At 25.7% G+C, this 11,556-nt stretch overlaps 1 long non-coding RNA gene across 1 annotated transcript; it reads left to right on the top strand.

Annotated features, from left to right (window-relative positions):
• Nucleotides 1-7,016: 7,016 nt before the first annotated feature.
• Nucleotides 7,017-8,274, top strand: LOC112706551 (uncharacterized). The gene is made up of 2 exons (XR_003155865.3): nucleotides 7,017-7,216; nucleotides 7,924-8,274. It is a non-coding gene; the product is annotated as an uncharacterized lncRNA (long non-coding RNA).
• Nucleotides 8,275-11,556: the final 3,282 nt, after the last annotated feature.

Raw genomic sequence — 11,556 nt, 5'->3', positions numbered from 1 at the left:
CTTAATCATCAATTTTTTACTCAATTTTACATATTCAAATCTCTATGCTCATGATTGATCGATTTATTTTCACTATATTTAGGTTATATTCCTAAATTGATTTTTTTTATAAATAAAATCTCTAATTTTTAAATTATATCAGACAATTAATTATTCTTCTTTTAAATTGATTATTAGTATGAAAGAATTGATTAAAAAATTTATATCTAAATGCTCGATCTATGTTCTCAAATTTTTTTGCGAAACTCTACCTCTTTAAATATATATCTATTGTTAATTTTTATTGTATACTAATTCCATCTCAACTTTCAAGTTCATTCTTTCTTTATAAAAAGATAAAATGATTATTATGATTTTCAATTATATATTATTATTGATTCTTTTTTAAATAAATCTATAAAGAGAATATATTAAAACCCAAAAGGAATTATTATTATTGGACTGGAAATAATTGGAATATGCTATCAGACTCCATCTTTGTGATTGTGAGTGTATGTTATTTTTATTATCCAATTCTATATTTGTTTGTCTTTGTACGTGTATGTTACTTCTAACCTTCCATTTTTTGTAATAACCACATATATACAAGAGAGAAATCAAAATTACAAAAATTATATACTAATAAATGATACGAATTCAACAAATCATGTAAACCAATTTTTACTGTTTTATTCAATTGCGTTAATTATATCACTTGTTAATTATTATATTAGTCTAAAATTAATTAATTTTTTTGGCATGCTACATCTGTTTATACAAAAATTTTAAGATGCCAAAAAAAGTTTGCTACACAAAAAGTACAAGAGTGGAGCCACCACGTCAACAGTCTCCAACTGCACTTCCTGTGTCTTCACCATCTACTGACGATGACTAGCTCATCCCTCCACCCCTCCAGTAACAGTGGAGTCTCTGCAGCGGCTCCTCTCCGACCCTTTCGACTGCCTCAGAGCAAACTAAGGCCTGAGCCACAGACTGCTAACGGTGTACAAGTGACGAAACTGTGCAATGAAGACATGGACCCAGAGGCGAACGAGGTAAATTCGTTTGACGAACACATTGATAGGATGTTTGCTGCTTCTAATGTTGAGGGAGGCTATAGAGCAATCTCTTAATGGTAGCAATATCATACTGAGGTTCAACGAGAAACTGCAAACAGTCAAAGATGGAGATGGCCTGTTGAATGGCATTCTAGGAGCGTTAGATTCTGATTACAGTAAATTTTCTATCTGTAAGAAGAGTTGGACAAAGGTGCAGGGCAAAGACAGGGTTTATGATGATTGCATGAAGGTAATGACTTTTAGCATTGTTTAATCATATCAAACCTTTCAACTTACAATTACTTACAGTTGGACATTGTCATTGCAGGAGATGTTCCTCTTTTAGGAAGATAATGGTGGTAGAATCAAGAAAACATTTTTGCAACAAATGGGAAGGTCTTGGAAGGATACAAGGGAAATGCTATATGACTCGTATTACAAACCAACTTTGACACTTGAGCAGAATCTTAACAATCGCCCGGAGAAAATTTTTAGAGAGCATTGGAGGTGGCTCATTGATTATCGTAATGATCCTGCCACAAAGGTACCCCATTTTTGTATAAACTCTTGTCTTTAATCCACTTAGATCCATATAAACGCATATAATACCAACTAATTTTCAGTCTTAGAGATTACTTTATTGCATTCAAGTTTTTTTGGAGTTATATACATTACTTTTCAAAGAAAGAAAAAAAGAACGTATATATAAGTAATACACCAAAATAAAAGAGAAATATAAGAATATTTAACTATTTATGGTACACTCATATGTATTCATTCTGTGTCTAACCAATGTTACTGTTAATGGCATAAGAGGTGAAGTGCAAGCAAAACACGCTGAATCAAAAGAAGCAGCTTTACATGCACACTGGCGATTCTAAAAGCTTGGCTAGAGCAACAGAAGAAGAGGTAATATAGATTTTTAATCAAGTATAGGTGCCTATCATTGTCTCAAATAATTCTCTATATTTTTAAGCAAATCATTCTTCATTTTTTATTTATAAAGAATTGACTAGTGATGCTGATTCCAAAAAACAAATGTTGGAGCGATTAAAATAAATTTATTATTTAGGTATAATCAATTACTCAATTCTTAAAAAATAAACGGAGCAATTATTAGACTGTTAACCGATTGAGGTAAAATAAATTGATTGGTATGTAGTTTGGATTTATTTATAGGGAAGAAGAAAAAAAATTTAGAAAAAATTAAATAGGTGAAACTTATGGTATAAACTGTATTGTTACAGTCACAAAAACAAAGAAGGAGAGTTGGTAGGGGAGAAGTATGGATCTTAAAGCACAAACGACGTGACGGCACCTACATACATGAAGACGCGCAGAGAATTGGTGTAAGTACACTTAATCAATTATTATGGTACATGTTAGGTTTAATTATTAAAATGTCTTGAGTATGCTATATTCCTAGTGTGATTGTGTATGCTTATTTACATTTGCAGGAAAAAAATATCTGAGATTGAGCAGTTGGATGAAACTAAAAGAATATTGTCTGAAAATGATTCCCTTGCCCAAACTCTCGGTAAAGAGCGCTCGGGTAGAGTGCGTGGCATAGATTTCGGACCGACACCAAGTCAACTATTTTGTCCGAGTTCGCAGCCGTCGGTGGATAGAGCTCAAACAGAAGAGACCCCAAGGATGCTATTTGAACTACAGGCGGAGGTGACGGCCGAGAATTTGAGAAGGAAGACAATGGAGGATAAAATAGCAGCAAAAAAAATTGAAAAAGAAGGCAATGGAGGATGAAATAGTAGCAGAGGAAACAAAGAGACAGGCATTATAGAGTGTACTGAGTTATGTAATCCAACAGCAAGGTGGGAGCTGCCACTAGACAATGCTGCACGGATAAATTCTTTGGATGGACATGATAGGAAATAGAAATTAAGATATATGTGATAGTTTATTTTTCAGTATATGTTTTATTTATGTTACCATGCAACATTAATTATTAGCCAAATACTTTATTTTTTTGGGTGACTATTGAAATACTTTATTGATATTACAATAAATATGTTAGTTTTTTTGCAGTTAAATATTCTTGAGTTTTTTTCCTGCAATATAGAATTTTAGAGGGGAATGAAAAGATTTTTAAAATAAAAAAATACTCCATACGATTAAGAAATACTCCCGGGTTAATAAAATAAATCAAAATAAAATTTTAGAATTTATAAAAAAAAGTGCGCATAACAATTAGTGGTGGTTTTGCAAATAAAAATCATATAAAACACAGGAAGTAAATAGCGGCGGTTAAAATAAGTTACAAATAAGATGGCTAAATCTCTCTTAGTGATATAGCGGTGGTTATAGGCGGTTTATAACCGCCGCTAATCCAACCGACACAAAATAATTGATTTGCTGCTGTTATTCCAGTTGTTGCTGGAAACTGCCGAAAAATGTCATCCCTGCCCCCTTATGCGCTACGTTTGTATTGTCGTTGGTGTTATGTTTAGCGGCTAGTGGCGGTTTAAAACCGCCACAAATAGACATTTTAACTGCCACTAATCCCCGTTCTTGTTGTAGTGTGAATAATAAAAATATTAATAAATAAATTTTAATAAATAGCACCAAAAAAGTAATTCTAAACTTAATTTTAAAATATAAAAACTTATATACAGTAAAAAAAATAAATATTTTATAAATTACATGCAAAATAATATCAAGGACAATGAAAATATAATAGAAAATATAAAATATAAAAAAATATTATATTTTTTATTAAAAAAAACAAGGACTTAATTACAATATTTACAAAATAAAAATACTAAATACAGTTTAAAAAAATAAAAAATTATAGTCAATATAAAATATTGAATAAAATACTTGAAATTATTTTATATAGATAGAATTTAATTTTTTAATATAAAAAAAGAACTTTGATTTTTTTTTTTATAAAATATATCAAAACTTGATTTTTTTTTTAAAAAATCATATAAAACCTCAACAAAGTTTAGTATAAAGCTAGGGCTTGCTAGAAGAGTTTAATTTTGATACACTACACAGTCATATAATCACATATATTTTTTTAGATGGCTATTTATGTAATCAATATAAAAAGTAATTATTTTTACTAATATAATATTACGTAATTGGATGCATGTGTAAAATTACTTTACACTGATAGAATATTAAAATTAAATTCTTTTTAAAAATATAAATTTTTACGATTTACACCTATCATATTTAAAAGAGAAAATTAAATAAAATAAAACAAAAAAATATAAAATGAAACAAATGGGATAAAAAAATATTATTTATGCAATTCTGATAGATCCAGTTACGTAATTTTTGCAAACTAATTAAAGTTTAGGTATAGGGCATGCATAAACATAATACATTTTATTTTATTTTATTTTTATTCTCAGATACTAGACACAAGATTTAACATAGTAGTCTTTCACTTGTATGTCATTAGCAACAATAAAGAAATCCCAATCCACCACAAATCCTGTCACATTTGATATCGATGTTTTATTTTTCACCATCCAAGTCAATAACATGCCTTCCTAACCCATTTGGTCCAGTTATTTGATTTATTTCTTCCATTCTATTAGCTGCATATAGACAATAATGACACTTTTTAAGAAATATGAAAGTTTGGAAAGCATGTTGAATCATTTTTAATTTATAACATGAGAAATACAATCATTATTGAAAAAAAAAATATCGTATGCTATAAATATTATTTTTTATGATTGATATATATATATATATATATATATATATATATATATATATATATATATATATATATATATATATGACAAATGCTAAAACAAACCTGCTGGTAAGTCCCGAGCTAGAACCTCGAAGGGATTAGAAAAATTACGGCTAAAATTCCAAAGATCAAAAGAGCATTTTTGAAAGCAATCTTATAGTTGAAAAATAGTTTGTTAATTGAAATATATTTTTGTCAAAAGGAGATAGAGACTTTGTACAGAAAAGAAAAATAAAAGAAAGTTGGGTATAGTAGACAACTTAATTTACTAGGTATAAATAGGGGTGCACATAAACTCATGAACAGGCCGAGTTAGATTAAATAGGATCGATTTAATTTGATACATAATTAATGTGTACAATTTGTAAATTTATATAATAAATAAATAAGATTTTACATTTATAGCTATGTGCGTGGCTGGCTAAAATTATGTTATTAAACCTATCAAAATTACATAAATATTATTTTTTCTTTTATCTAATTTGTTTAATTTTACATTTTTTTGATGTTTCGATTTATTTTGTTTTTTCTTTTAAACACGATGCATGTAAAACTGTAAATAGTAAAAAAATATATATTTAAAAAACACAAATAGTCATAGTCAATATATAATTGGTTTAATTACTTTATTGGTCCTATAGTTTTACAAAATTTTTAATTAGGTCCCTATATTTTTTTTAGTTGAGTCTTTATACCAAAATTTTTTTTAATGGGTCTCTATATTTTTTTTCTTTTTATTTGGATCTCTACACCAATTTTTTTTAGTTAGACCCCTATAAAGTTAAGTTAATTACTGTTAAAAAGGACCTAATTGAAAAAAAATTGGTGCAGAGACCCAATTAAAAGAAAAAAAGTATAAAGACCTAATTAAAAATTTTGTAAAATTATAAAAACCAACAAATAATTAGAACTATATAATAAGCTAAACGGATATGTTAAGTCCAACAGCTGTAGAATGTAGATCATGTGACATAAGGCTAGGTATATCATTCAAAGCTTATAAAATAAGGACATTTTTTTTATTTGTCGTGTTCGCGTGTCAGATACATTTTAGATATAAAATTTATTGACACTTATTTGATATGCATATTTTTATATCTAATCGTGTCTTAATAAAAAGTAAAAAAAATTTTTACAAATAAACTAAGACACACTTAAATATTATTACTTATCAGTGTGTCTAGTCTTATTCTTGATATGTATTCTTAAATGAATTTAAAAATAGTATATATATTATTGATTATTAAAATAAAATTTTTAAATATTTTAAAAATAGGTATACGATCAAGGGATTGACATAAATCAACGTGCTAGCAACTAATAAGGTAACTTGTATATTGTGTGACTTAGTGGAAAAGAATGAAGATCACCTCTTTATTCATTGTAATTAACACTGTGTTTGTGGACGAAAGCTTTGGAGAGAGGTGGAGTGAGTTGGGTCAGTCCGAAAGAGGTGAGAGTCTTTTTTTAGTTTTGGTGTGATCAACTAAGTGTAAGAGGTGTTAAGAGAAGGTGGATAAACTTGTAATTTGCAATTATTTGGGTGATATAGAGAATTAGAAATTAAAAAATATTTCAAAATAAAATTATTAATTCGGAGGAGGCATAGAATATTATTCTAAATTATTTGAAAGAGTGGAAATCAATTAGCAAAAAAGATAATAGTTTGATGAATAATTCAGAAGTAGATGGAGAGGCTATCAGTTGAAAGTGGGAGGTTGTGGGAAATATAATTTAGGGGTTTTTTCTTCTCTATCCTCACTAATTATTTTGTTATATTATAACGTTCACAATTTACCTTCAATGTGACTCATATTCATTAACTACCCCTCACTCAATTTTAGGATTTTTCTTCTCTATCCTCAATAACTAATACCCAATTTTAGGGGGTTTTTTTCTCTATCCTCACTAATCATTTTATTATATTATAACTTTTAACAATTTACCAACCACCAAACCGTCTGTAAAGAGTATTAATTATTTATTTAAATTAAAATTTTAATTATTATAACGTTAAGAATTTTCCTTCACTATTATTATTATTATTATTATAACTAAATTAAGTTAGTTTAATAGTTAGCTCACTAGTTTACTTAAACAAGTGTTAAAAATTTTTAACGATAGAGTAATCATATTTTATAATTAAAATATATATTTTTAAGTAAAATTAGTGCACCGAACTCAGCCTATTCATAAGCTAATTTAATGTTCACCCCTATTTATACTTAGTAAGTTAAGGTGTCTACCGCACTGCTTTCTTTTATTTTTTCTTCCTATACAAAGTCTCTATCTCTTTTTCACAAAAATATATTTCAACAAGCTATTTTCAATTATAAGATGACTTTTAAGAATGCTCTTTTGATTCTTGGAATTTTAACCGTGATTGTTCTAATTCCTTCGGAGGTTCTAGCTCGGGACTTACCAAAAACAGAATACACCCCAGAAACAGGTTTGTTTTAGCATTTATATATAAAGCATAAAAATTGTTTTTAAAGGACTTTTACTTGTTAATTCTAAATTTTCCTTTTTGAATTATTGTCCGAAGTGCCGAAAAACATATATTTTATTATCGGGTTAATCACAAAAAAACGCCCTTAAATTATTTAAACGCTGACAAAAATATATTTGAATTTTACTATCAACAAAAATGCTCTCAAATAATTTAAAAACACGATAAAATTATCTAACATTAAATATGTATTTCTAAAAAAATACATTAGATATTGAATTTTAATGCAATTTTTTTACAAACATGATTAAAAAAATGAGATATTATTATTTTTAAAATTTGGTAATTTTTTGCTAAGTATATATTTTTTATGATTTTTTATTAACGAAAAATCACCAAATTTTAAGGATAAAAATATCTCTTTTTTTAATCATGCTTGCAAAAAAAGTGCATCAAAATTTAATCTCTAAAACATTTTTTGAAAATACATATTTATTGTTGGACATTTTTATCGCATTTTTAAATTATTTTAGGATATTTCTATCAATAACAAAATTTGAATGCATTTTTGTCAACGTTGAATCATTTGGAGACATTTTTGGTGGTTAATCCTTCCGTTATTTCATTATCAATCCATATTTTTACAGCATATGACAATTTCTTTTCAAATATGATTGTATTTCTCATGTATCATTGTCTACCTGCAGTTTATAAAATAGAAGAAACACGTCAAATTGCTGGACCAACTGGGTTAGGAAGAGATGTCAATGACTTGGATGGTGGAAAATACAACATTGATCAATGTAAACGTCTTTGTTGTGCTGTAATAGGATTCTGTTTTTGTTGCTAATGGCATACAAGTGAAAGATGTGAATTTGTTACATCTGTCTATGTTAAATCTTATAACTGCCATATGAGAATTAATAAAGGAATAAAATGTATACCATTGGTAGAATAATAATCAATAGCTATGTACGTAGCTTGCAAAGATTATGTAACTGGACCTATTTGGTTGATGTGGTAATTAAGGTTTTCGAAATTGCATTTTCTTTCATAAACAGGGCTTCTCTCTATGTTTTGTATTTTATTTTTGACTTTTCAAATTTATTTGATTCATTCCCCTAATGAAGAATTATAATCCAAGCAATATAGTCTACAACTGTATACTAAGATTTTTCTTAGAATTTTATCCTAAGAATAAAATTTATCCAAGACTTAGTCGACACTAATCTGATCCGCTAAATTAAATTAAATTAAGAATTAATGATAAAATGAGTCTCTAAAATATTACGTATTATCGATTTAATTTTAAAAAAATAATAATGTGAATGAGTTTGTCTTAATTTTTTTCATTAATAGCTTTATATTAACATCTAATTAGGCTGACAAACAAACTACTAACTTGTTTTTTTTTTCTTCTAGTTCTTCTCACTCAATTTTATTTCTATTGTAGACATTATACACTAAATTTATTAGTTTTTTATACTTTCTCTTATTTTAATATTACCGATGACTCGATCGACCATTGGTGAATTAGAATCTAATTTTTTCCAGGGTCACTACCCACGCATTTTTACATTTTACCAATCGGTAGCCATCATCTACTTAATTTATTAAAATTAAATTTTCTCCTTAACTAATGAAAGTGAGGTGTCATCTGCTCATGAGTTCTTTTTTTTTTTTCAAAATAAAAATATTATTTTTTAATATATTTATATTTATTATTTACCAATTTCTTTTATTTTTATTTCTCATATTTGTTAAAGATTTCTTTCTAATTATTGTCATTTAATTTACTTATTTTAGGTATTAATTATTAATAAGTCTCCATAATTATTTTTTAACTATTAGTATTATTGGTATATTAGTATATTTTTTTAAATATTAGAGGTGAAATATCAATTTCTCATGAGTTTTTTTTTTCCAAAATAAAAACATTATTTTCAATATATTTATATTTACTCTTTTCTCAATTTATTTTAAAAAATATCTTTTTTATAATTATATAAAAATTAATATTTGATACATTATTATACAAGGTGTCAATCATTAAATATTTTTTATTATTTTAATTATTATATTACTTTATATAATTCTAATTCTCAATCATTATATAAATTGATACACATGTTGATACAACTTGATACTAATTATTATATTAATTGTTTAATATTAATTATCAATTATTAATATTTTTTAATTATTATTTTTAATCAAGCATAATTAATGATAAATTGATACATATATTAATGGTGACAAATTAATACTGATATCAAATAATAATAATAATAATAATAATAATAATAATAATAATAATAATAATAATAATAATAATAGAAAAAGTCTAAACAACACATACGTTATATTTTAAAAAAGCAAAACATGTTTTTAAAAGGATTAAGATATCAATAATTAAAAATAAAAAATAAATATAAATTTATAATTTTAATTGTCATAAATATAATACTAATATTGGTAGTGATAAATTGATATTGATATCAATAATTAATTTCTATAATTATTTTTGTACTACTAAAGGCTATATATAATATTTTTTTGCGGTCTGTGAGTCTAAATCTAAGAGTCAAAGCATTCTTTTTTTTTTAATTTGTTATTCTTCTTTGATTGAGAAAATATTTTTAAGGATCTTTGTAGGGCAAGTTCAAGTCTCATCTCCCCCATGCTTTCGCTTTCTATGTTTATCCGAAAATATTTGAAGTTGAGCATATAATAATGGGACTGAATTTTTTCAATTTAGATTCAGTTTTGTTAGAAAATTTGTGTCAAAGTTGAAGATGCAATTTCAAAGATTGGTATTATATTTAAATAATCTTTTCTTAAGCATTTTGTATTAAAAATAATTTTATAACATATGGTGTTTTTTTCAGAAACTATTAGCCTTTTGGTGCATCAATGCAATGCCATTGAAGAGAATAAAAGTCAATTTAGTTTGACAATTTTAATAAGAAAATTGTCTGAATTTGTATGAATTCTAAATGTTCGATTTTATGATGTTATTTTGGTTGGTTGTCGTTACGAGAATAACTCTAATCTATACGCATCTAAAGATTATAATAGATTAATATTATTTAAATAATTTAGTTCTAATATTAGTATTTAATTAAATTAATTTTAAAAAAAATTAAATTGTTTCAATTTATATATTATGATTATTTTTTTTAATTTGAATATGTTATTTTTAAATTTTTTTAATATAATTTTTTTATTTTTAAGTTTATTTTTTTTCTTGAATATATGTATCACCTTTTTTTGTATTTCAGATTAATAATTCAATTATTAAGAGAAGTGTAACTCATCAATAGATTAGAATGATTAAAAATTTAATTATATTGTATGGACACAAGATTGATTAATTAAGATTAAGGCGTGAAAAAGAAAAAAAGAGTCACAATACGTGAAAATAGAAAAATAACAAGTGAAAATAAGTGAAAATTGTTAATATATGAAAATTGTTAATATTTAAAAGGATAAAGTATATTTTTTGTCTTTGAAGTTTGATAAAAATTTTAAAAATAATCTTAAGTTTTATTTTGTTTTAATTTTGTTCTAAAAGTTTTCGATTTGCATCAAATATACTCGGATGACTAATTTTTTAAAAAATTTAATACCGATTCAACAACAAATTCATCTAATAACCTCTTCACACAAGCAAATTAAGCATAATTTTTGTGCATTATTGTTAGATTGGTTTTTAAATTTTTCAAAAATTTAGCCATCGAAAGTATATTTAATGCAAATTGAAAATTTTTGGGACAAAATTAAGACAAAATAAAATTTAAGAATATTTTTAAAATTTTTACCAAATTTTAAGAACAAAAAATATACTACCTTATTTAAAACTTAATTCTTAGAGAAGGGAAAATTAAAGAAACTTAAATTTCAAATAAGGGAATATATATATATATATAGAGAGAGAGGAGAGAGAGGGGTGGGTTCTACGGTGGCATGGAAATAGATGGCTAAAGATGACTTATATTTGACCGTTTAATAATAATCATATGACACCTGTGGAGTGATCAGTGTATCCAATGAGTGTATAAAACTTTAGTTAAACTTGGGAGTTATTGTAGTATGCCTGTGTGGTTTACTTTGGAGCGTTTGAGAGATTTTTTTTCTTTTTGGATCAGGTGAATTTTTTTTATTTTAAATTTTGAATTTAATTTTGATACAAGGTGTAAAGTGTTTTATGTAATTCTGTTATCACATACATATTTTTTTATGATTATTTACGCAATTAATTTGATAATTATTTCTGCTAATGTGATATTATGTGATTGGATGTATATGTAAAATGGTTTTATATTAACAATATACAAAAT

This window comes from Arachis hypogaea, chromosome 1, assembly GCF_003086295.3.
Source record: "Arachis hypogaea cultivar Tifrunner chromosome 1, arahy.Tifrunner.gnm2.J5K5, whole genome shotgun sequence".
Taxonomy (NCBI): domain Eukaryota; kingdom Viridiplantae; phylum Streptophyta; class Magnoliopsida; order Fabales; family Fabaceae; genus Arachis; species Arachis hypogaea.
This window is presented reverse-complemented; position numbering and strand designations above follow the sequence as displayed.